The following is a 25,163-nucleotide window of genomic DNA, read 5'->3' as shown; positions in this document are numbered from 1 at the left end:
ATTAGGTGATGGATTTTTAACAAAGTCTGATTTGTATTTAAACCAGCATAAGTAACCCACAAATATGTTTTTTTTTCAAGTGAGTTGGAATCCAATATGAAAGTGAAATGGTAGACGTGTTCTGAAACACAAATTAAAGATGCCTGATTCAGTAGGCACATTTATGGAACAATGGGATTCATAATTGTCATTAGAATCACCACAAATTGGAGGCTGACATTGTGGCATAGCAGGTAAAGCCACTGAGTGGAAAGCTGGCATCCCTACGGGTGCCAGTTCTTATCCTGGCTGTTGCCCTTCTGATGCAGCTCCCTGCTAATCACCTGGGAACAGTAGTGGAAGGTGGCCCAAGTGTTTGGGCCCTGCCACCCACATTGGAGATTCAGATGAAGCTCCTGGCTCCTGGCTCCTGGCTTCGGCCTGACCCAGCCCTGGCTATTGTAGCCATCAAGGAAGTGAATCAGTGGGTGGAAGATTTTGTATCTCTCTCTCTCTCTCTCTCTCTCTCTCTGTCTGTCTCTGGAACTCTGACTTTCAAATAAACAAATAGACTTTTAAAGATAATCACTAAAAGATTTGTTTCCTTAATCCATTCTACATGATATTAGGGAATTGTGTTTCAAACCCCGCCCCTTGTTTTAGTTCTGCATGAAATTTCACTTCTAGGTGCAAACAGTGCTAAGCATCTATGAACTTTCTTCTCAAACAGGGGTCAGAAAACAATGGGATGAAGTGCCTTATTAACTCCCTACAGAAAAGGCACCTACTATTCTACCTAACACCCAGACCATTTGAGGTTATAAATAGGAAGAATCCACAGAAGATTGGAGAATGATCACTCTGTGTTTGCATTGACATCTCTTTCTAAATGCAGGTCAGTCACTATGATGTGTGTAGATATCATAAGCTAGATGTTGCCATTTGGCCAACACAGTGACTTCTATCCATACCACGATTCTATCCAGTTTTCTATTATTTTCTTATGCAAATGTCAAATGAAATACAATGGTACAGGGCATGTTTCCTTTTGATAAAGATTGTTATTACAGTAGCCAACAGGATAAGTCTAGACTTAGGAGTGGCAAACTGACTGTTCATGACCTGACATATCTTTTTCTCATTTACAGCATGGGCTGTAGCTACTTAGGACTGAAGATTCCATTCTTATGCTTTGACACAAGCCGTACTCTCTTCTGAGTACCCCCCCCCCCCCCGATCTGGTAAGACTATTCACCCTTCAATGCTTCATTACACCAAACTTCAGCACTACCCTGGGCTAGTTCTACCCTTCTCTTACGTAAATTCAGAAATCCTAGTGTCTCTCCTTTGGCATCTGTGTATTGTATACCAATGTTTATTCTTCAGCTTATCTCCTAGGGCAGATGGTAGTAGCTAATATTATGATGAATCACCTTTGTAACCCGTATGTCTAGCAGTGCACCAGAATATACCTGATTTTTCAGCAACAAATGTTGAAGAATAAATGATAATCAAATATTTCTAGTTATCAATAGCTTCGCCTTATAAAGAACTTATACATGCTTTCTATACAATAACCCACTGACTAGATTCTGGCAGAGACAAATAAGTTTTAAAAACAGAATCAGGGGTAGGTGTGGTGGAACAGTAGGTTACACTACTGCTTGGGACTCCCTCATCCTAAAATGGAGTGCCTAATTAAAGTCCCAGTTACCCTACACTTCTGATCCAGCTTCCTGCTCATGCACCCGGGAGGCGGCAGATGACAGTCCAGTTACTTGGGTTTCTGCCACTCATGTGAGAGACCTGGATGGAGTCCCTACCTCCTGGTTTCAGTCCAGCTCAGCCCTGGCTGTTGCAGGCATTTGGGGAGTGAATGACCAGTTGGAAGATCTCTTTCTCTCCCTCTCTCTTTCTCTCATGCTCTCTCTCTTCTTCTGTTTCTCTCTCTGTAACCTGGCCTTTCAAATAAGTTAACAAGTCTTTTCAATAAGTTCAGAATCACAGGATCAGAAAGCTACTGCCATGAATGATGAGTTTTTCCTTCAGTGTGGACGATGCACTTGCTGTACGTTCCTGCGTTTAATCCCGACAGAATTTAAGCTGTTTTTCCAGGAGGGTGAGGAGGAACACTGATTCCAGGAGCTGACCACCTTTGCAAGCAAGCTGAGCCCTGCCTCTCTCGGGAATACTCGCAGGTGTTGTAGACTAAGGAAGGAAACACTGGGGTCCTGTGTCTTTCTCCCTTTGCTCCTTTGTTAAGGAGTCACAACCTGCCAAGGAAGAATGACCATCCCTGTCCAAATACTTTTTCCTTTGGACCTATGTGAAAGTGACTGATACATTTTCTAAGAAGGTGGAGACAAATTCACTTTCTGCCTCTTCAAATGCAGTCGCTCCATAAACAGAGTCCCTTCTGTCTTGAGATGGATCACAGGTGCCAGCTAATGGTACCAGCACCTCTCTAACAAAGTTGTGGAGCTCACACAGGAAAGAAGCAAAACAAACAGAAAAATGAATTTCCTGTGATTCTTTCAAATGCTTCAGTTTTAATGTTCATCTTCACTGAGTGGAATTCTTTCCTAGTGAGTCAAGATAAGCAGCTTTATTTACTGGCAAACTAACATTTTTGATTCTGCCACTGTGTAACTCCCAAAGAGAATACAGTATTTACAAAGCAGACTTCTGGCATAGTCTCTCCTCTCAAAGTTCCAAACGCCTCTTAAAATAGCTTTGCAAGTGGCATCCCAACATTCCTCAGTTGCACATCACGTTCCCAGTGTAAGTGACAGTGGTCTGAGAGAGCATTCTGTCACCTCATTGAGAATTTCTCCAGACTACGAAATGCCCAGTGTTCCAGAACCAACTCCTCAACTCACCATCAATTGCTTCTCCTTTATCCTCTCCTTTGACAGAAAGTAAAACAAGACAAACAAAAACCCACCAAAAAATTTCATTCATTTTGAAAATATGTGTGGCAAAGCTGATTACATTTATGGTTCGTTGTCAGGATGAAATAATCAACTATTTGGAAGAAAAGTACATTGATTAGGAGAGATGACATCAAAATCTAGCTTTCCAACTGTCTTATTCTCACTCTGAATCAGTTCATAGAAAATTTTTGTAAATTTGCAGGTAGACCTCACAACAGAGTTTCCTAATGACCTTACAAAACTAGGAAGCAGAACAAAGCAGTGGATTTTACATTGTTGTATACAAAGTTTCATCCATCACACTTTTTCCACATTTTGAAATTGTCAAACATATCCAGGTAACAAATCCGCAGTGTAAATATTTCTCAGTTCATTTTGATGATGCAGAGTTAAAATGTTAAGGTGATTTCCCCTTTATCAGCACCAACATTATTTTTAAAAAACATATTAACCCAAATAAACACTGAAAAGATAATTTTTTTTAGAAACCCTAATTATTTACATGCAACTCAGTAGCAAAAATGACTAGATAATCTCTCTAAAACCTCTGCAAAGTGTGAAAGTAGATGTTCTCAAGATTAGCTCATCAAACCATGGATGATTCTTAGCAGGAACCCAGAAGAATGGCAGAACAGCTGCTACTTGTTCTGATAGGCTTGATGCTCTAGCCATTTCAACAAAATCTCACCATGAAATCACATATTCCTTTATAAAATATCAGGAAAGCAGAAGTAGAAAAAGAATCAAAAGTCCCATGCGGATGAGGAGGAATGACAAGGGCGTTGTACAGCTTCAGATCTTTCTCAGAAGAAACGGAACTCAAAAATAATCACATCAAACACCCACGGGGATGATTGGGTGATGAAACTCACAAGAGTTGGTGTCAGGATGTTCAGACGCCAAATCCTGGCTCAATCACTTTACATTACTGTCACTCACATAATGACCCACTACTGTTTCTTGGTCACGTCTCTTGAACCATAAAACAAAGACATCAAACTAGATGCTGCTGAACATCTCACTGAGTCCTTGAATCTATGAATGCGAATGAACTAAAAGTAAACTAACAATGATCAAATGATCTCCAAAGGGGGTATGCTTAACTACTGCTTCACATTGCCTGGAACCACTTGGGAAATGTGAGCCTTAAGACACAGAAAGATGCCAAAAGCTTCTCAAAGCTTCCTAGGAGACAGGGAAAGGCAGTGTAGGACTCCCCTGCCAGGGAGCATGGTTCCACTAGAACTCCCAAGGCTTCCGTGTGCTGTAAGCAGGAAATGTTGGTCTGTGCAAAAGTGGGAGTGAACGTGGGCAGTTGACTGTAGTACTCAGGTGATATTGATATGTGATGATGGAAAGGGGTCAGGCAGGAGGCATACGCTGGCAAATAAGCACACGTTAGGAGCAAAATATTTGTGCTCAGCAAATATTTATTGGATGTATAAAACAACAAATAAATGAATATCTAATTTTAAGACTAAAGCAATGATATGGCAAGCTATCCATAATGGTACTTAATTTCACATTATGAATTGTTCTTCATGTTTGGATATACATCTTTTCAAAAGGGTCAAGTAAAAAAGAAAATGGAAATAAATTCATATCTAATATAGAGGATAAAACAATCTGTTTGAATTGTAGGAGATTTGTTGCCTGCTAAAATTTATTTCAATATATGTTATATATAGACAAAAAGGTTGGGTTCTTTTAAAAGCTCATGTGCTTGAGATGAATGAGATTCAGCTCACACAAAATAATATTACCATAGACATCTCCAAGAAAATTTTGCTCAGCCTTGGATAAAGTGTTGGTTTCAAAAATGACAAAAATTATCTCAAGGGCAGATTTCATTTTGAAAGAGAAATTTCACCTAGAAAGAGTTTCTTTTAGCTGTTTCAGAAAATGATAACTTGATATTATGAAACCAACAGAAGAAGCAGATTGGATTAGTGGGAATCTTGGAACTCTTGCAGACCAGCAACATAAAATCATCATTAAATAAATATGTATTGATCGTTGCTATTTGCCAGGAGTAAAGGAAGTCATCAAATTCAATCCTGAAAAGAAGAGGAAGAAAAAAGGAGAAAGGAGAGGAGGGAAGAGGGAAGAGAACGGGCAAGCAGGAGGAAGAAAGGAAGAGAGGAAAAGTGAGAGAAGGAAACAAAATAAAACATGCAACCCTGGCCTTCCTTCTTCTAAAGAAACCAGAGAATATCAATGAGAATTTCCCTGTAAGGGAGTTGGAAATAATGTATAATGTACAGGTGTAAAGATAAAGAATGGATTCCAGCAAAGATATTCAAAGTAGAGTTAAGTAAGTGCATACCATCAGCTGCCCAAGGCAAAGCTCGTGTCTACATAGCCGGAATAACTAGACCAAAACATCAAACACCATTAATATTTTAAAGGCAGGGAACAGGCAAAAAGGCCCCCCCCCCCCCCCCAGAGCAGTACTAAATGACCTCTTAGGGCTTCCCTTACTTCTCAAAGAGAAATAAGAATACTCTGTTTGCAATTGGTAAGACAAATCGATATTTATAATCTTTCACTTAAGGGTCACTTAGGGGTCAGCACACTCATTCATTAAATGATCTTTCATTTATGTTCTCAGCTTCATCCTGGCCATGACACATAGGCCGGGAAGATCAATTGGAAAAGAGAAATGAAAAAGAAACCACTCTCTGATGTTCTTCCACCCACCTCTTCTTGAATTTGCACTCAAGGGAGCAGAAGAGTTGCCAAAGCTGAGTAAACAAGCCATTTAAATCCTTCAGCAAAGAGGTGAAAAAATTTTCTTGTCTGAATTAAAAAAAAAAAAAAAAGAAAAAGAATGCATCATGTGGAAAAAAATGAGAAACTGAAGACAGCTAAATAAAAACCACCAGATGCCAAGTAATAATTATCCTTTATAATAGGTATGGAAATAGGGTAGGGTGGATTAAAGGAAGAAAAAGAGTTACAAATAAAATGTTAGCAACATAAACTGTGAGACTGTTGTTGGAAAGTTCTAGAATTTAAGCACAAGAAAATACAATATCAGAAAAAATCTAGTACAGGAATAATATATATATATGCATAATATATATATATATATATAAATGAAAAGAAAAACTAATTCTCCAGTGCATGCCTAAACTATATCTTCAAGAATCAAGGGAAGACTACTTCATTTTAATAAAAATCTTAGTGGTACTTTTTAGCCTAGAGGTTAAGTGACTGTGCCCACATCCCTTATCTGTGCGCCTGGGTTTGATTCTTGACTCTAGTTTCAAATTCTAATTTCCTGCCAGTGCAGATGCCTGGAGAAAGCAGGTGATGGCCCATGTGAAAGACCTACATTGAGTTTCCGGCTGCTGGCTTTGGCCCAGCCTAGTCCTGGCCCTTACCAATACGGGCAGAGATAACCAGTGGATGGGGGCTCTTGGGGTCTGTCTTTTGAATAAATACATTTTTAAATTATATTAAGAATAAAAATCTCCCAGGAAAACTAGTACACAGGACTACTCTTCAACACTAAAAAGAACTGAACCATTAAGCCACAAAAAGACATGGACAAAACCAGTCTGAAAAGCTACACAGAGTAAAATTCAAAATATATGACATCCTGAAAGAGGCAAAACTATGGAGACTAAAAGGATCAGAGGTTGTCAGGAGACTAAAAGGATCAGAGGTTGTCAGGAGTTAGTAAGAAGGAAAAAGGGACTGGAAAGTGGACATAAAGGCAGCAAACAGAATTTTTAGGGCAATGGAAGTAATCTGCATGATACCATAGTGGTGGGTACTTGTGATTACACATTTGTCCAGATTCACAGCACTAAGGGTGAGCCCATTGTAAACTATGGACTTTGGGTGACAATGATGAGTCACTGCAGCTTCATGGATTGTAACAAGTGGACCACAGTGGTGGAGGATGCTGACAGTGGGGAAGGCTGTGTGCGCACAGGGGCAGAGGGGTACGGAACTCCATACCTTCTGCTCCGTTTTACTGTGCTGTTAAAAATAGTGTAAGGAAAGATATCTTTCAATAATTACACATATTGAGGAGAAAGAAATGCAATTTGAATTTTAGATAACTGACCTCTTGGTATCAAGTTTCATATTAAATTATATTGGAAAAGCAAAGTAACAGCACTTAGGAGTTCAGAAGCAAGAATAATTTTAAAATGTAGCCCAATGTTTGCTGTAAGTGGAATGAATAAATCACACTAATTTAATTAAAAGAAGCAAACAAGAGTAACCTTTAGAAAATTTGACCAATATATGGTACAGAGAGAGCTCAATGACTTGAATTATCAAGTTTTAGGAGATCACCTAATGAATTTAGAGTCACCATCAATTATTTCTGAAAACGCATCAAAGACACCAAGAAGCGCCAAAATATAGGAACAGAAGTAATGTCTCTTAAAGTGGAAAGCAGGGCTGCACATTACAGCCAACATTCCAGATTCATCATCTAACAAAATAATGGGGCTAAACCAGACCAGAAAACATAACAAACCTTATGAACTAACAAAGCTACAGAGGGGAATTAGCAATTAAGTAGCTGAGGATCAGGAAATGGAAAACAGATCCAAGAGGAACAGACCATGGGAACTTGCATTGTGATAAGGAAGCTAAAATAAGCTAGAGAACATCAAATGGGAAACATTTGACAACCTTGCTTTCTTCCATAGAAACAACCTCTGGGATTCTATCTGAACACTTCAATGATAGAAAGATGTCATTTTGTTTGGTTTGAATACGGAAACTTGCTGGAAACTAAATATGACCTCCTTTCTGTATGACTGCTAGAAAATAAAAATAAATCAAATTTTCAGTAAATTCTTATAGAGATAGAAGCCAAGGAAATGCCCTGAAAAATGGGAGGATTCTAAAGAGGAATGCTAAGATGTGCCTTTCTTGAAGAATGTGTTATGTAACCAACAAATTGAGGTAGGGGGAGACGAGTAATTATCACTTTAATTAATTAGGGCCCTGTTACAGCTTCCTTGTGAAAGATAATCCTTGATTAAAAGTGTCAGTATGTAAAAATATTGACTGATACTATAATGCAAGGGTGTGAAATTTCAATTAATTGTAAAAAAAAAATAGCGGGTATTATTTACCAATAGACACTAATGGTTCTCAGGAGATTTGTGGTACAGAAACAAGTGGTTAGAGTTGACAACTGGCATATGAACAGGCACCACATTAATCTACAGGTGATTTATCCCCTAGAATATCAGCTCCTTTGGCCTTTTGTGTGTGCAACTGCAATGCAGAGGCTCCTGTGAATTGATGACAACAGTCTTGCAGAGGAAAGGAATGCGTAAATACAAGAGTATGACATAGAACGAGATCAAATAATAACATTCTTCCCACATTTAGCCAATAGGAATGTTCCAGCATATATACACTTTACAAATATCTGAAATCAGATTTAATGCCTTGGAAATTCCATACCTGGAAGCCTTGCAGGGACCATTTCCACTTGTATTCTTAGAGAGAGCTCCCTGGGCACCATGGGTACACAAACATTTTCAAATATGAAGCCTGTAAATTAGACTAAGCCAGGCGGTGAGTGGCCAAGACAGAAATTTCAAAGCGCACCTGGACTGACCCCTCTAACATAAACTTGGTTTTGATGATTCTATTTTCTGAACTCTGATTAGAAGTCATAGCTGCCCTTTTTGGGTTCTTCCCTCTCTCCCTTTCTTGGCTTTATTGGCATTAGATGTCAGATATTAACAGGATCCCCTCTTTAAGAACTGCTTGTGGTACTAAACAAACAAAACAAAACCAAAAACATTTAAAAATTGATCTGTAATCTTTGATGTGACTGGAGCCAAAGCCGCACACTCACTCTGAGAGGGTTCTAAGTTTCTCAATGGCATAAGTTATTGGGTGTCAACAAACCCCAGTTTCTAAACTTAGAAAAAAAGAATAACAAACATCCACCACCTAGGACCGACAAAAGGCAGAGGAACAACACGTGTAAAGAAACGGTGGAAGTTCTAAAATTTGACACACTCAGTGGCTGTGATTTCATAGTTTTTGTTGGCATTATTATTGTCACAGGAGAGGATTTCATTCAAAATTCTGAAATTTTTCTTAACATTGAAATATCTCATCACATATCCAATTATGCTCATTTTCAAATAAAAGCAAAATACTTCTTTGCCTTTAAATGACTCCTGTTTACCAGGAACAGAAGAAATCAAATCTATGTCATCCAGAGCTCTCCTTTCCGTCAGTACTTCCCGAACAAAATACAAAGAAATACCTTTACTATTTAAGCTTCCAGGTGATCGCATAACGCCTATTTCACTGCTAACATCTTGACATAAAAGTAATTCTGATGATGAAGTAAGGCAATAGTTGACAAATCTGTGAAACATGCTTTAGCCCTGACCTCTCTCTGTCTTCTCTCTAAAATAAAGCAAACACCCCCCAAAGCACTCCAAAGAAAACAAGTAGAATTTCACTATCACTTCCAATTTTCATGCTGGTTGTGGTAGAAGCCTCTCCCATCTGTAACAGTGCTGAGGAAGGCACAGAGTCTTCGAAAAAAAAATTTTGTATTCAACAATAAATATGAAATTGTGTGACATTTATTTCATTCCTTCTCCCAAGCAAATTATACTCTGCTTAGTTTTTATGAAAAGTGGGAAAATTAGCCTTCAGGTCATTCTTTATTTTCCCATCATGTCCCTTTTAGAGAGCTCTGTAGTACTTAAATAACCAAGAAATCAGAGGCTTTCTTCTCACATGACGCTGTCTTGTTTATTGGTTTGGGATGGAAAAAGAGGTAAGGAAAAGCTTATTCGTTTCACTGAAGCAGAAGGGTCTTCATGACTCAGCGTGGACAATAACATCAGGAGCAATCTTCCTCAGTGTCCTATTCCTAGAGGAGGCATACTATTGGTTTATTCTGGGGGTTCACCATAGAGCACCAACATTTTCCTCCCTCTTGCTAACTACTCCCCTAGGGCTGGGAGAAAGGAAGAGGAGGAAGGTCAGGTGCTTGATGCAACTAGATTCATAATGAAAGCCTAGACAGAATGCCAGATAGAAGAGGCAGCAAAAGTGCTTTGGAGTCACAAAGATGTGCATGGTATAGGACGATATCACGAATAATATGAGGGGTTGTGGAAGTGGAACAATGAAACAAAGCATAGAGAAGAAATCGCATGCTTATCTCTTGAATGGCCAAGGCTACAAGGTGTGCAGAGGAGTCTGATCCACCTATACACACAGGTACCTAGGCTTTGTTTAAAATGGAGAAAAGCATCTGTCTGTCCTCCTGAACTGCTATTCATCACACACACTGGAATCTGCCGAGGAAATTAAAAAGCCCCTGGGCACAAGTCTGCTTTCAAGCAAGGCTTTGATGACCCTCACAGGGATAGAAAACTCATATGGCTATATTGGTGGGAACAGCGGAGTGTGAGTGCTACCTTCTTTGCTCTTCACTGACTGCCCTTTGGGTTCCGATTCTTCTATCTGCCATTATTTAAAATATACTCCTGTGATTACCCACCTCAGTTTCAGATCAGGTGCTTGTTAAAAATCTATATTCCTGGGCCTGACCCTCAACCTGCTGATGCAAACTCTTTGCAACAGGAATAGAATATTTCAGGTAGTTGACCTGTTAAGGAGTCTCTTTAAAAGATTTCTTAGAAGACAGTAGCAATTTAATTCAGAACCTTGTTGTTCAAGACAGCATACCTTACGTCCATGAATACTGATAGTTGAGGAGGTGAGTCCATTGCTACAAAGGGCCCGACATTCAAAGTTATATAGGACTCTCAGCCTCAGGAGGGAGCCATGCTGCTTTTGCAAGCCCAATAAATGCAGACAGCTTCAAAATACTGCCCTGCTTCCTACCACACTTTCTTTTTAAATGTACTGCTCACTAGTCTTAAACATGGGTCTTCCTTTTATTGTTGTTGTTATAACTCATTAATCATGTGCTGGAATTTTGAATTTAATGTTTAATCTATGAAGATGCTTATAGCTTCTTTGATAACAATACTGTGCGTGGGGGGGGAGTTTGTGCATATTTAGTGGGTTCACATTATCTGTATAACAAATTGGAAAAAAGTTAGTAATTTTTTTATAAAAGCTTTCTACTGCTAGCACATTTGAAATGTTTATTTTTGTAATTTACATTTAATAATGGCCTCAATTCTCACATTAGACCTCATCTTTATCCCTAACAAGTCTTACTGTTTCTCTACTATGAGCACCAGGTAAAACTACCCACAGTGCCTAGCACGTTCACAGGTTAACTCTTTTGGAAATAATTCAGTTTAATATTGAGGAAAACAATTCAGTCAAACCCACAGTGCTTACAAATCTTAACTTTCCAAAACACTTATGATAAATATTAAAAGGCAACAATGTCATACTGAAATAGCAAGCATACACCAAGCATCTAAGGTGCACCAGGCCGGACTATAGGCGATTAAATGAGATAAATGAGATGCAGGGTGCAAAATATTCATCAAAATACCTGTCATATCAAAGATTGTTTTCAGTTGCTATTATCAGTTTGGGAGATGACTAGAGGATAAATGTGACACTTGTCACTGTTTATTGGTGGCATAATAATAAACTACATGAAGAGGAAGAGAAAGAGAAGAAAAGGAGGAAAAGAATAAAGAGGGAGAAATACACTGGCGAATATTTACTCAGCACGTACTCTACAGTAGTCTTCATGCCAAGCTACTTATAGGTATTCCACCCGTGGAGCGGGGAATGAGGAAATGGCTTCTGGGGACTCCGCTGGGAAACAGCTTTGATCATTTATGGAAAACTGCATGTGCGTTTGATTTTGGGGTTTACCCTAGACAGCTGAGAAGCACTGAAGAATTTTTACAAGAGAATGACACGTTCAGATTTGCATTTTAGAAAGGTCACTCTGGCAGTGTAAGGAATGGATTGTACTGGAGAGCCGCGGGAGGGTGAGAAACCAGTCAGGAACATATGGCTCTGGTGAGAGTTCAGGGAGAGGCGCTGAAGGCTTGGAAAAGAGGTGTGGATGGAGAGAAGCGGAGGGATCCCGGAGAAGTCTCAGAGACAGAAATGTCTTGACCTGGTGCCTGAATCAGTAGCATCTGAAGTGAAGGAGGCATCGTTACAGCATATCAACCTCACTCCATCCTTACCATGTAACTAGTTTTTAAGAATATGTATATTGATATGGTTATTCATATAATCATAAAAGCTCTAAGTTTTTTATCCGGTATATATTTTCAGCAAGAAAAAGTGTCCTCATTCTAGAGACTTCCATTTTGAAGTCTTGAAATATGTCATTGTCATCTCTTTTTTCCAACAGAAATATTTTCACAGTAACATAAAACATATAAGGGTGGAATATCCCCCTCCTTTGCCTTACGTTTTTAGAATTCTACACATTAAACAGCACTTAACACCCCTTGAAAACAAATGTCTTCCACTTACCTCTGTTTAAAAATGTGTTAACTAAAAGCCTTTCTTGCTTATGTCCATTTCAAATTGTAATCGAAACTCTCTCTGAGCTTTAAAAATGATGTCCCTGTCCTACTAAAACTAGAGTGCTTGCTGTTACTGAACACCAGAGGGCATCATTTAGTGAAAGCCTGCGTTTCAGAGCGTGGGGGGTGGGGGGAGAGAGAAAGGGAGGGAGAGGAATTCTATTACTAATGAAAGAAATCAAGCTTTTGGTGTGCATCCTTATCTACCATGAAACATTACCATGGTAACAGCACCAGTTAAGATGATTGTATATTTAGGTCATAGTATAAAAGAAGGAGCTTGAGCATGTGAGAAAAAAAGGAAATGGAATAAAGTTAGACAAGAATATATAAAGAGTAGAAGGAGGCAAACCAATTGGAATCTACCTCATCCTTTGCTAACAGCAGTTCACAAAGTCACATTATGCCTTTCAAAGTAAAAGTGGATAATAAATTCTAATTAAAATTAAACAGATCCATTAAAACACAGAACTTTAAGTGTCAACAATTTTAATAAAGAGAGAGGGACTCATTCAGCACGGTAAAATAAAGAGGGGAATAAATCAGAAGCTGGGATACGTATGTCTCGAGCAGTCCATGGTTAGCGGAGTCGCTTGGGAAAAGTCCCCTCATTTACTTCAATACCTGTCCTGAGTTAAACTGGATAACATCAAGATTCTCTTTCAACATTCCACATCAGCGAGAGCAAGTCTCTTTAGCAATGCCTCCATCTAGCTGATAGGTAGAAATGGCATCTGCCAAAAGTCAGCTAATTTGGGTGCCCTTGTTTTCCTCTGCCAGAGGCAACCGCTGACTACACAGAGCAAACACAGTGTGCCAACTAAGAATCTAGTTAGCACCGAACATTTCTTTGCTTAAGGTTTAGGGGATCCAACAACACCAGGCAGAGTTGAATTAAACAGATAGGCAGAACATCACTGAACTCTAAACACCAGTTTTGTTGTCCCAAACACAGGGAGAGCAAGAGCTAGACTATTTATAGAGATCCAATCAGCGCAGTGTTAGAGACCAACAGGCCGCTGTTTAACCTAGGGCCTGTGACTTACTAACTGAATGAGGTTGGCCATGACCAGACCTCATTAAAAACTGATTTCCTCCACTATAAAACCAAGCAAATAATGTCTTCTTCATACAACTGTCACAATGAAAAAGAAAAAAAAAACAAACAAACAAAAACAAGAAAATCAATTCATCTATGCACATATTCAACAAATATTTAATAAATTCCTGGGATGTGCCTGGCTCTATTTTAAACAGTGAGGGTCAAACACTGGAAAACATGCAATACAACATGTAATGTGCTAAGGACATGTTAAAATACACTTAGAACACACTCCGAAAATGACTGCCCACAGAAAGGTGATCTGCTTCCCTTGTTCATACACCACCAGTAGCACGTGGCCCAGAAGAGCTGCAGGCTCTGCAATGAGTAAGCCCCAACCTGCTCAAAGAGCCACAAGTAGACAGACTGGGGACAGGTGGTAGGGAATTAAAGCCAGTTGCTAGCCACAAGGGAGACTGACAGTGTTTGATACATAGGAGTCCACTTAGGAAAACGACAGAGGAAGCCAATATCATAAAAGGCAAACCCAGTCAGATACAAATTTAAATGAAGAAAGCCAGACCTTGAAGGAACTGTCTGGCAAACTGTTTCTGTCAGTCTCTATCTACTTTGGAAAAGAAGAAAGCTTATTTTAAGATTAAGACTGGGCTTTGGGTGCTTACCTGGAGATGGCTACTGATACGGAATGTATAAAGAACACAAGTGAACAAGTGACCCAAACGCTGATCTCACAGGTGGAGGCTGTTCACACAGCTTGCTAAGGGCACACCCACAGGTTCTTGGCCTCTTTTTAATTCTGATTCCATTCTTTCATTTCTCTTCTATCTGAATTTCCCCCTCTTCTTCCTCATTTGCACTTGCTCCAGCATTCTTCCTTGCTGTGGGTCAAAGAGCCATGTAACTCTGGCTCAAGTTCCATGGAAGACCACTATGACATTCTAGCATGTCTTCTGTGTCTTCCCTACCGCCCAGCACACGGAGGACTGCTGTTTTCATCAAACCTCGGAATCCACCACAGTTTTTGCACCCTTGGCCCTGGGGTGCTGGCTGCTCTGAAACTGGAGTTAGAAAATTGCCTGATGAGCATGCATCCCGGTGCCTAAAGTTGAGAACTTCTTAGACAAAGAAGGGGATGTAGTACAATTCGGGCACTTTTTTTTTTTTTTAAATGTGAAGGCTGTCTCTGCCTCCTCACCCCCCAAATTGAGAGACAGTGGGGATCCACTCCAAAGGAACTTTTACTTGTTTGAGAAGTGCTGTTCTCTTCCACAACTGGTTTTGAAGTCAGCTGAGAGCTGCCAACCTGTTTGCAGGTTCTCTGGTACTTGAACCTGGAGAGGGATATTCAGATCCACCTATTGTCTGGCTCCAGTCCCCCTCCAGGCACCCTCAGGCACACTCACATAAACAAACACTCTTATCTTTTATGGGAAAAGCAGCAGCTGTCAGACAGCCTACTCAATTTTGTGTCTTCCATTCCATCCCCACCACATTCACAGGGCTTTTGAAACAATGAAGTGAACTGGCTGCAGTTGCCGTGCCTTTTTAGGGTCAGTTTCCACGTCTGTTTTAACCCGTGTTATTATTTAACCCAGCAGAGCAAACACAGGGAAAGAGAAGTTGCTTATCGGTTATATTGGGCTATACCGCTACAACTGGAAAGCTTATTAACAAGAGGAGTAACCAAAAACAAACAAACAACAAACAAACCCATCTGGCATTGACCTTCTTGAATTCCTGCCTGCCAAGCCTGCAAAGCTGAAACAGTATTGGCACAAAATCCTCCCACCTACTTGCCTAGAACCTCAAAAGTCCACTTTCCGAATTGCAGCCTAATACAGTTCCTATCTCCGGTCAACTCAACCTGTTTTACCTGTGTGGTCATCATTCGCTGTTGTGGCCCCCTGGATGACATGCACATGCCCACCTGATTCTGATTTCTACTCCAGTGTATCATCATCCCTACCTTATGGCTTGCCAAGACGGTTTACACTCGCAAGTATCGATCCACTGCCGACACACAATCCAGAGTTTGCCACCCTGCGGCTTAGGAGCCGCTTCACTTGCAGACCCCTCCCAATCCGAGACTCCAGGATTGCCCAGAGAGACAGGGGAGGGCTGACCCACCCTGCACCGGGCTCTCAGATTACGGCTCAGGGTGGGCTCAGGCGGGGCGGGAGCACTCCATACTCCACACCGCGGGTGCGCTGGGGGCCGTTTGCCCCAGAGTATCTCCCACCTCGCTCCCCATCCAAATTCCAGATTTTCGCAGGCCTTTCTAGACGCCCCGGGGTTTTTCTCTGGAGGCGAGGGGCAGGGCTATCTATGGTGGTGGTGGTGGTGGCGGTGACCATGGGCGTAGGCGCGGGGGGCTGTCCAGCGGGGCACCGCGCTGGAGCGCTGGCGAGTGTGCGGCACGGCGTGGGGACGTGTGTTTGTGTCGCCGGCTGCGTGCACCAGGGGATGGTCAAACCACACCGCCGCCACGTCCCCAGTGCCACCCAGCGCTATGAACAAGAGCAAGAAAAGCAAAACAGAAAGATAAGAGGAGGGGGCAACAGAAAGTCGGTGCGGGGGTGGATTCCAGAGCGTGCGGACCTGCGCGCGCTGCGCTCTTGCGGGACTCTGGCGCCTTGGCCGGCGGACGCCGGGCCCTGGGGGCCGAAGACACAGACAGGCTGTGGCCGTGAACTGACCCGGGGACTCGGAGGGGCTGCCTGGGTTAGGTGTCAGCGGCCAGCTCCGTTCGCTCTCCGCTCTGTTCGCGCCCCCCGTCCCGAGAGACTCTCCCCGTGGATATTTCCACACATGCCAGAGCCTTGGCGCCGCGCCCAGGGACCTGCTGGTCGGTGGACCCTCCCTGGGAATGATTTTGTAGCTCACAGCAACCTGGGGTCAGCGATGGTCAGGGAGAACAGGGATGCGAGAGCTGGAGGGGGGTCGGAGGCGGAGTGTGTGCCTCCTTCTGTGTCAATAACCCGGGAGGATTGTCTCCTTTGGAACGCACTCCCAGGGCAGCCGCCGCCTATCCCGCGGGGGGCACGCCAGGGGCGCGGGGCAGAGCTCGCAAGTGGAATTTCTTTGCGTCCTCCGCGGGGTTCCGCGAGCTACAAGTTAGCCGCAACTGCCCAGGTCTGCAGGTGCAGACGCCGCGGTCCCTGCTCTACCACCCCGCGGCTTGCCGGCAGGGTCCCGGACCCAGGGGAGGCTGACTGGCGAGCCCTGGGCATAGTCTGAGACCTCAAAGACCCTGGGCTGGGCCCCCTGCCTCCTAGCCGCCGGGGGACAGCAGACCTCGCGTGCCGAGCCGCAGTTAACAGGACTGCTGGAGGCTTCCCGCGCCTCTGTCCTAGGACCCTTTTCCCAGACATATCCTCCCCTCCGACCCCGCCCCAGCTCACGGGCTGTGGTCCAGGGAAGGCGACTCTGAACCTCTCCCCAGGGCCTGAGGGGCTGCTGCGAGGCTGAGGGCAGCAGGGAGCGGGGTTCGCTGGGCCTCCACCCTAGATGCGATGAAGACCGGGTCAGATCCCAGGCCGGCAGTCTCCCGGCCCCTGGCAATCCGGCAAACGGGGTGGGGACCGGTGGCAGTGGAGGGGCTGTCGCCTTGGAAGAGACGCTGACGCTGGGGGCAGCGCGGTTCCTAGGCTGTGCCAGCCACATTCCGCCACACTCAGTGACCCGCCCGGATCGCGCCCTCGCCCCGCGCTAAGCCTCCTCGGCCCGGTCCTTCCGATCTTCCCAAACCCAGCCATTCCTCTCCTGAGCTCTAGGAACCCCAGGAGTCAAAAGTTTCCACGACCCTCCCATTCCCCCACCCCCAGCCCCGACCTCCCCGCCATGCCGGCTCCCTTGGCGAGGAAGGGAGCCGCGTGGTGCCCTTACCTGTCTCTGGTTCAGCCCCAGCTGCCTACCCTGGCTTTGGTTTGGTGGAGGCTGGCGGGAGCGAGAAGCCCTTCCGCGGGTTCAGGGCGAGCCGCCCCGGGTGCGGGCTGAGCTCGGCTTAGAGTCCGGAGCCCGTCGTCCGCTCGCTCTCTCCCTTGATCTTGCAAGAGAAAAGGGAAAAAGATTAGTTGGCGCCGCGACACTGGAGGGGTGGGGCGGGGGAGGCGGGGAGACAGCCAGCCGACCCGAAGGCTCGGCCCAGAGCTGCGGAGCTCGCCCGCGCGCCGCCGCCGGGGTCCCCGCCACTTAGCCCGGTGGGGACCGCTTCGCGGTTTTAGACTCGAGTGGACACCTGACACCTGCCCCCGCCCTCCTCCGCACACCATCCAAGGAGATCCAAGTAGGACTTTCAAACCTGGCTTTCGGGAAGGCGACGGTGGAGACCAACACAGAACCAAGACCTGGAAGCAGCGGCGAGCCGGGCAGGATTCATGGCTTCACAGAAGTGTTTGGGGAAGTAGTAATCAGGGTGTGTGTGTGTGTGTGTGTGTGTAGGGGGGCAGCGACACCTATTCCAGTGCCTCTGGCGATTTCCTAGAGGAGTCTGCGGATTTAAGCTCCGGCCAACCCGCACCCGGGTGTGCGTGTGTGCGTGTGTGTGTGTATGTGTGTGTGTGTGTTTGTGCGCGCACCCCCGCGCGCACTCCCTCCAGCCGGTCTCCGCCCCGGTGCCTTCGGTGGAGCAGGAGAGCCTTGTCTGTGTGTGTGCCTGTGCGTTTGGTTAGCTGCAATGGGCGGACAATATCTGGAGAACATTGTAAATGTTCTCTCCATATGACAGGATTAGTTGCTGCTGTGGAAGGCGCTCCTCCAATGAAATCCTCTCTGCTCCCTGATTTGGCGGTTCTTCTGAGCAAACATGACAGCCTTTTCTTCGGGCTCTTTTCTGCTCCTCTCCGTGCCCGTGCCCAGAGCCCAGCTCTCCATCTGCAATTTCTACAGCAGAACCTTTGCAATGACCACCATCACCCCCAGGTGCCATTCCTTCAAGTGAATGACTTGGCGTACTGGCGAGAACACAGTGGTGCTTTGTGACTGAGGAAGGTACTTAAGCCCAGTTTTTCCAGGTGGGAAAATGTTAGGCTACATGCACTGTGCTTTGTAGTCAGTATGTAATCTTGGGGAACTGTTTCCGGATTGTTTGTTTCCCTTGGACGCTGGCAAATGTAAAAGGAGAGGTGGTTTTTCTTTTTCGTTTAGACGTGGGTCATCGATCACGTTTTCTTCAACTGATGAGCAGTCCACTGCAAACTGTGTTTGGTGTTTCAGGGAATCTGTGATTTCCGTGGTGGGGTGGAAAAAAAAAAAAAACAACAGGAAGTAAACTTGTGTGTTCTGACCAGCCTTGGGTTTTTCTCTATTTTAATGAGAAACTCCTTCCAAGACTTGGACCCTTCATTTATGTGCATTAGATCCAGGAGACAGAGATACAATGATAGGATTCTAAAGTATAGCTAAAGAGAAGACTTGGCTTTACGGAAGTATTTGGACATGAAGACAATATAAATATATATTTTATATATGTGTTTTCTGTCTTCCAACTTCTATCACATGGAACCTTATATTGAATAACTGAGCAGGATCAGAGACAAACGAAGAGTGAGTTAAAATGCATTGATTTACTGTATCTAATTCAATTCAATTTAATTCTTGATGCCTAGGCCTTTGCAAGATACTATAGGGTGAATAGGATGATAAAAGCCATTTCTCCTGTTCTTTGTAAGCCTCCGGACTTACTGGTGAGAAACTACACCCATATGAGACACCAACATAGCAATTAACAATAAAGCTATAAAGTCTTATACCTTCATTGACATGTATAAATCGTACAACCGAATGTTTCTGCCCTTGTTATTAACTCATAGCTATCAACAAGCAGGACCTGTTGCAAACTCTATTTTCTTGATTGAAGTCCTGACACAAGGCATTACAAAACTGTGCTTCTGACTCAACGCCACGCTCACATCCCACCAGCATTGGTATTCTAAGACTCCTGTTACAAAACCAGAACAGTGCTGTCCAGTGTTGGTCTCAGCTTCTCCCAGCATTGATCATTCCGTGAAATATCAGATTTTGTCATCTCTTCTTCTTTAGGTGGTTTTTTTGAAAACAAATTCACATATTCTTTCCTTCCTCCATTATTTCTCATTTGATAAGCCTCCATAAACATATGACATTTGCTTGAATCTTTTTGAACACACACACACCAAAGCAAGTAAGGGAAACAGACCACTGACCAGCAATAGAGAAGAAAACCCAGCGATTTGTCACTATTTGTTTTTTTATAACATCATTGCCTTCTTACTAGCAAGCACTGAACGTTTCAGCAAGAATAATAAAGTAAAATACCCAAGGAAGGCTAATGACTTTTTAAAAATTTTTTTCAATAAAACAGAGTCCACAGGTAACTAAAGTATTGCATTCAATAGACATCATTATACTTAAGGCCTTTTGAAGAAGAGCTGCAAACCAAAACAGTATTTTTAGTAAAGAATCATCAGTGATGTCCGTTCTCTTCTCCTTTGTCATCATTGAAAACTCCTTCTTATGTATACTGGTAGCTCTGTCGTGCACTAAAGGATTTTGGAGAAATTATTTAACTACTCTGTGACTCAGTTTCGTCACCTGTAAAAGGGCATATTAATAGTAATATCTCCTGGGATCGTTACAAGGAATAGTAAGACTAGTCTGAAGAGTGCCTAACAAACAGCAAATTAGCTAAAATTATAAAGCTGTCAGTCAAGATTTAAAAATACAAGTTCCCGGAGTAGACATTTTGTTTAGCAGTTAGGAAACCCGCATCCCGTATCAGAGTACCCAGGCTAGACCACCAGCTCCAGCTTCTGACTCCAGCTTCCTGCCAGTGCAGATCCCGGGAGTCAGCAGTGACAATTCAAGAGAGATCTGGATAGTGTCTCCCAAACTCTGGCTCGTGCGTCCCCAGCCATTGCAGGCATTAGGGAATGAAGAAGTGGATGAGTTTCTCTGTCTCTCTGTCTCTGTCTCTCTCTCTCTCTCTCTCTCTCTCTCCGTGTGTGTGTTTGCCTCACCACTCAATAATAATAAAATAATAAGGGCTCCTGCATCACGCCATGACCTACTGAAACAGGAGTATTTAGCAGTGACTCTTGCCAGTGGAAATCACAGTTCTTTATCAGCATGCAGCAAGCATGTTAAACATGCTCCATCATAACAGTGACCCCAGGGAGCCCCGTTGCTTTCCCCTTCTAGCCTCTTTCCGTACAAAAAACACTGATGTATATTCTGGGCATTTTATTTCATCTTTTAAGCAAGTTCACTTTCTGAGATAAAAGTTTGCCCTCCCCCACCCCCACCCCTAGAAGAGAGCATTTACAATTATTAGTAACTCTTGGTGTGGAACATTTTCAAAAGTGCCTTTTAAAGACTTTGTAGAATGCATCTATGGGCTTTCCTTTATCTACATGCCTATTTTCCACCTCAAAGAACTCTAATAAATTAGTAATTTCCACTTGCAAAGCCAAACTTCATTACCCACCTCCTCATAATGCTAGCTAGTCCTGGGCATGCGCCGAAGACTTGATGCCCAGAAGGGATGATTTAAAATCTTTGACAAGGCTTGCTTTTGAATAAGACTGCAGATGAGGTCACCAGTAACTTGAAAGGGGAATACAGGTCTCATTCCTGGGAAGGCATCGTGTATTTTATTGTGCCATGTTGATTTCCGTGCAGCCATAATTAGGCTTCAGTAATTAGATGCACAAATCAGTGCTCTATTCTAAGTGGATTAACAGAGTGACAAGTTCAACCTCAGTGACTTCCCACCAGGTATGGAGGCCACAGCATTTTCAAAAATGTTTCCATTTTCAAGGAACTGAGCAAATGAAGGTGAAGGTTTTGCTAGCTTGGGGAAAATGAGCCAAGAACAGGAGATCTTGCCTTGTCCGTCATCTCCCACTCACATAAACTGTTCGAGGGTTGAACCAGGGAAGCACAGTATTTACCAGCAGGAGGTTTGCAGAAGGCAGGCTGATTTATCTGATGTATGCCAAACGAAGTTTTCCTTTCTTTGACTTCAGTTTGAAATGTAACAATCGTAGGTTAAAAGTGGCTCTCCGGTAGATGACAATCACTGCTTAAAATGGGTTCTTCAGTATCCTTCACGGTTTTGAAATCTTAATAACAGCCCCATAACAGACACACTATTCTTATTTATTTTCCGTACAAACCTTCCCAGGGAGTAATTTGAAAGCTTCTATTCTTTGGCTAGAAAAGATGATCATTTTTTTTTTCTCCTAAGAAGTTCTAAGCTTTGCTTTTTCAGATTCTGCAATAGAAGTTTTCATGTACAAATAGGGCTGATTCTGAGTGATAATGTTTAGTGACAATCTGACAAACAATGCTTTGCCACTATTTTCTTTTCCTTTTTTTCTTAAGATTTGGCATCACAGATGATGTAAACCCTCCCTCTCCTAGCAGTGGTGGGGTTATCCGAAGCCTGAAAACATTTACTGCTGCTGAGTCTCAAATATTTAAAATACAGAGTTCTTTTGCAAACAGGAGATATTAAGAGGTGGGGCTGGGGGCCAGAGGAGAGGCCAGGGATAGTGGAGAACTGGCCCTGCACCACATTAAGCAGCAGCAATGGTGATAAATCAGTGGTAAGAATACAGAAGGAAAAGCCATTTGGATCTGTGTTTGCATAGAGAAGCATTTAATGTGCATGGAGGTAAAACTGAGCTCTGCCTCAGAGGTGAACCTCTAAAACAGGCTGAGCAGAGTTTCCTAATTCAGGATATATTTGGGAAAATATCTTACATTTAATTCAGGATCTATTTCAGGGTATATTTGGGCAAATATCTCACATTTCCCCTTTTTACAGTCTAGACTAGATGCTGGAATCTCAGATGGAGATGAGATTCTAACAAGTTCAAAATGAAAGTCTTATCAGGCTCCTCTGTAGACAGAAGGCTCCGGTTTATCTGAATCGGTACCCCCTTTTTTTCAGGAAGGAGTCATCTAGGAACACATAGAATGTTTTTTAGTCCATAGGGAAATCTACTTTTCTTAGAATTTAGAATGAACTAATCACCCACTAATGGGAATTCACATAATTTCTTGGGTCATATAACATACCGATTTCTTAAGCCAACTACAATGGCCCTCCAACAGGGTGCTGAAAATGTAACATATTCCAAAGAAGTATCCTGGAAGCCATCATGGCACCAGGCAGCATCCTCATTACATAGGATCTACCCTCTTTCTCAACAGTGACCAGCGTACTTGTGCTACATAGAGCAGTCTTTTCTCAGGCAAGACTCAACTGAGTGTGACTGGTAATACCATTTCATCCAGGTCCCTTTACAGACAGACACTGCCTCCGTGTAATGTTCCCACAGAAGCATTCTCTAAAGCATTCCCTGGTGTTTTCTGTGCCTAATAAGACAGATCCTGGACCTTTTGGTCCTCCCTCCTCCTCTTTTTTCTTTCTCATTTAATCAGCACGGTCACTGGATGCTGGGCTTAAGGGCCTCATTTAAAAAATCTTGTAGGCAACATTTTATAAATCCCTACAGAAAGGCATGTGACAAGGCTCTAGGGGAAGTCAATGTGTGCATTCTCTTCCTACAAGGTTTTTTATTGACAAATGTTTTCCTAGAAATTGAGTTAATTTACAAGGATGCCCAATAAGCATGTATTGCTAATCTTTGCATGTGTTCAATAACAACCACTCAAAACCTATCCTCAGAGCAACGCAACTGACAGAATGTACTCTCCTGTTATTGATGGCAGGATACGGAGTAGATGAATTGTCTTGCTTAATGGTAATCCCCTGGAAATGTTTTTTTGATTTTTTTTTCTGGAGCAAGTCTCATGTGCACAAGCTGCCACTGGTCTGCTTTCCTTCTGCAGTGTTGTGAATTGCTGAGGGCAGATCTGACAATGTCGGGTCGCGTCTCTGAGAAGTGTTTTTCGGAAGCCTACCATACACCGGATTGGAAGTGTGGTGACTGGTTCATCAAATATTTACATATCCTGCAATATTCTCTTAGATGGGGGCTACAGAAACAACCATGAAGGATCCCTGCCCCCCCCCCAAAGCTAAAGATACTATTTAAAGATACATAAAACAAGAATGCTCTTTGTAAGCACCGTTGATCAAAGTTTTGGTGTTGTAATCCATGGGGAATTCAGGAAAAGGCCTTGACGTTTTCCACCAATTCATAGGTTGCAGAACTAGAGTCTATCATCTCTCTGGGATTTGGGAGATATGGCAATTTATATCTGCTGAGTGAAATACTCTGGATGATGAAACAATATTTTAAAATCTTAAAGCAATCACCAGGATGATACTAAAGACATATTAAGGGCTATGAAACAAAATACTGGGCCTGTGCTTTCCAGTACCCATAGTGCACAGAAGTAACCAAACGTCACTGAACACCAGGTCTACTTTCCAGAGTAGTTAATGCAGAAGACTGGAACAAGACAGGAGCACTCCTAGCTACTCATTCTCTATCTACTCATCCTTTATGTAGGATGCTATTAATAGGATGTATTTCCCATCTATTTCCAATTTCCATTTCTCTATAGCTCTCTCTCCCCCCCCTTTCTCTCTCTCTCTCTTTTTACTACTTTTCTTCTATTTTTTTTGCTTTTGTGTTTTGGAAGTAATAAGCTGACTACAAAGTTACTTATCAATGACTGTCTCAGGCACATGGACATTTCCATAATTTCTTGAGAAGAAAACTCTTGGCTATGGTGGTTACAGCTCCTGGTAATTACGTATGAGACTAGAATGGGGGAATGTAAGTGCTAGAATGCAGTTCATGTTCAGGAGATGAACTTAACAGGATGGAAAACTGAGTCTTGAGCCATGGTTTGTACCTTCAGTCTGCAGAATAGCGCTGTCTTATCCATGGGGATGTTCTCTCGGGTTTCCACACATCTTGCTCTAGAGCTGGCCCACAGGGATAAATAAGAGAAGGCAGGGGAGGGATGCAAATTTTCCAGGTCCAGTTGGGAATAAAGCTACTCCATTTCCTTGAAGAGCAGTCTTGGGTAGAAAGCTGTGCCTTCATCTCCAGAGCAGGGTTCCTGGACAATAGGAGGTAAGGGAAGAGAGAGCAAGTGTTGAGACACAGATTAAATGTTTTCTGTAACAATCAGGCAGAACTCACCCTTAGACTCCACAGCTGATACAAGGTACTCTCCTTGTATTGTTGCCAGCGTAGGGAGAAAATAGATTCTCTTGATTCATGGCAATCTCTGGAAATATTTCTTTCTTAAGCAAATAATTTGCTTTTAAAAGACAATGAGGAAAATGGGATTCAAAACTCTACACACAACAAGAACCAGGTTCAGTTTCAAATTTCACCACTCATTAGATTTATGACCCTAGAGAAAATGCTTTATACCTCAGTTCCCTCATGTGTAAATAATGCACAGATTCTTCACGGGATCATCATGATGATTAAATGCAATCATGTTTGTGAAAATGTTTCATATAATGCAAATTACTTCTGGCAGTGGTTATGCCATTAAATTGTGATGCAAACGACGGATTTATTTTCCCCTTGTCCATTTTTAACTCCTTCCGTTCAGGTCTTTCCTTCTCAATTAAAATATGGTGTGAACTCACAGGACCATCAAGCAATGCGTGGCTATGGATGAGGGAAGTTTCCAGTAAGAAGCTATTCTTGTCCCTTCAAATCATATGAGAAAGTACAGGTATACCCTCACCACAAACATAAATCATGGTGTCTC

General features: G+C 42.8%; 1 protein-coding gene across 1 annotated transcript in view; it reads right to left on the bottom strand.

Moving 5' to 3' along the window:
• The window catches only part of CHRM2 (cholinergic receptor muscarinic 2), a 154,032-nt gene extending 129,595 nt beyond the window's left edge, over window positions 1-24,437 (bottom strand). The window contains exons 1-3 of the mRNA XM_008258041.4: window positions 24,285-24,437; window positions 17,773-18,691; window positions 17,358-17,517 (exon numbers count right to left, since the gene is read on the bottom strand). The gene's annotated coding sequence lies outside the window, so the exon portion shown is untranslated. The remainder of the gene's footprint in view (window positions 1-17,357; window positions 17,518-17,772; window positions 18,692-24,284) is intronic.
• Window positions 24,438-25,163: the final 726 nt, after the last annotated feature.

Source organism: Oryctolagus cuniculus, chromosome 3, assembly GCF_964237555.1.
Source record: "Oryctolagus cuniculus chromosome 3, mOryCun1.1, whole genome shotgun sequence".
NCBI lineage: Eukaryota > Metazoa > Chordata > Mammalia > Lagomorpha > Leporidae > Oryctolagus > Oryctolagus cuniculus.
Note: the sequence above shows the minus strand (reverse complement) of the source record. Positions and strands in the feature narration are given on the sequence as shown.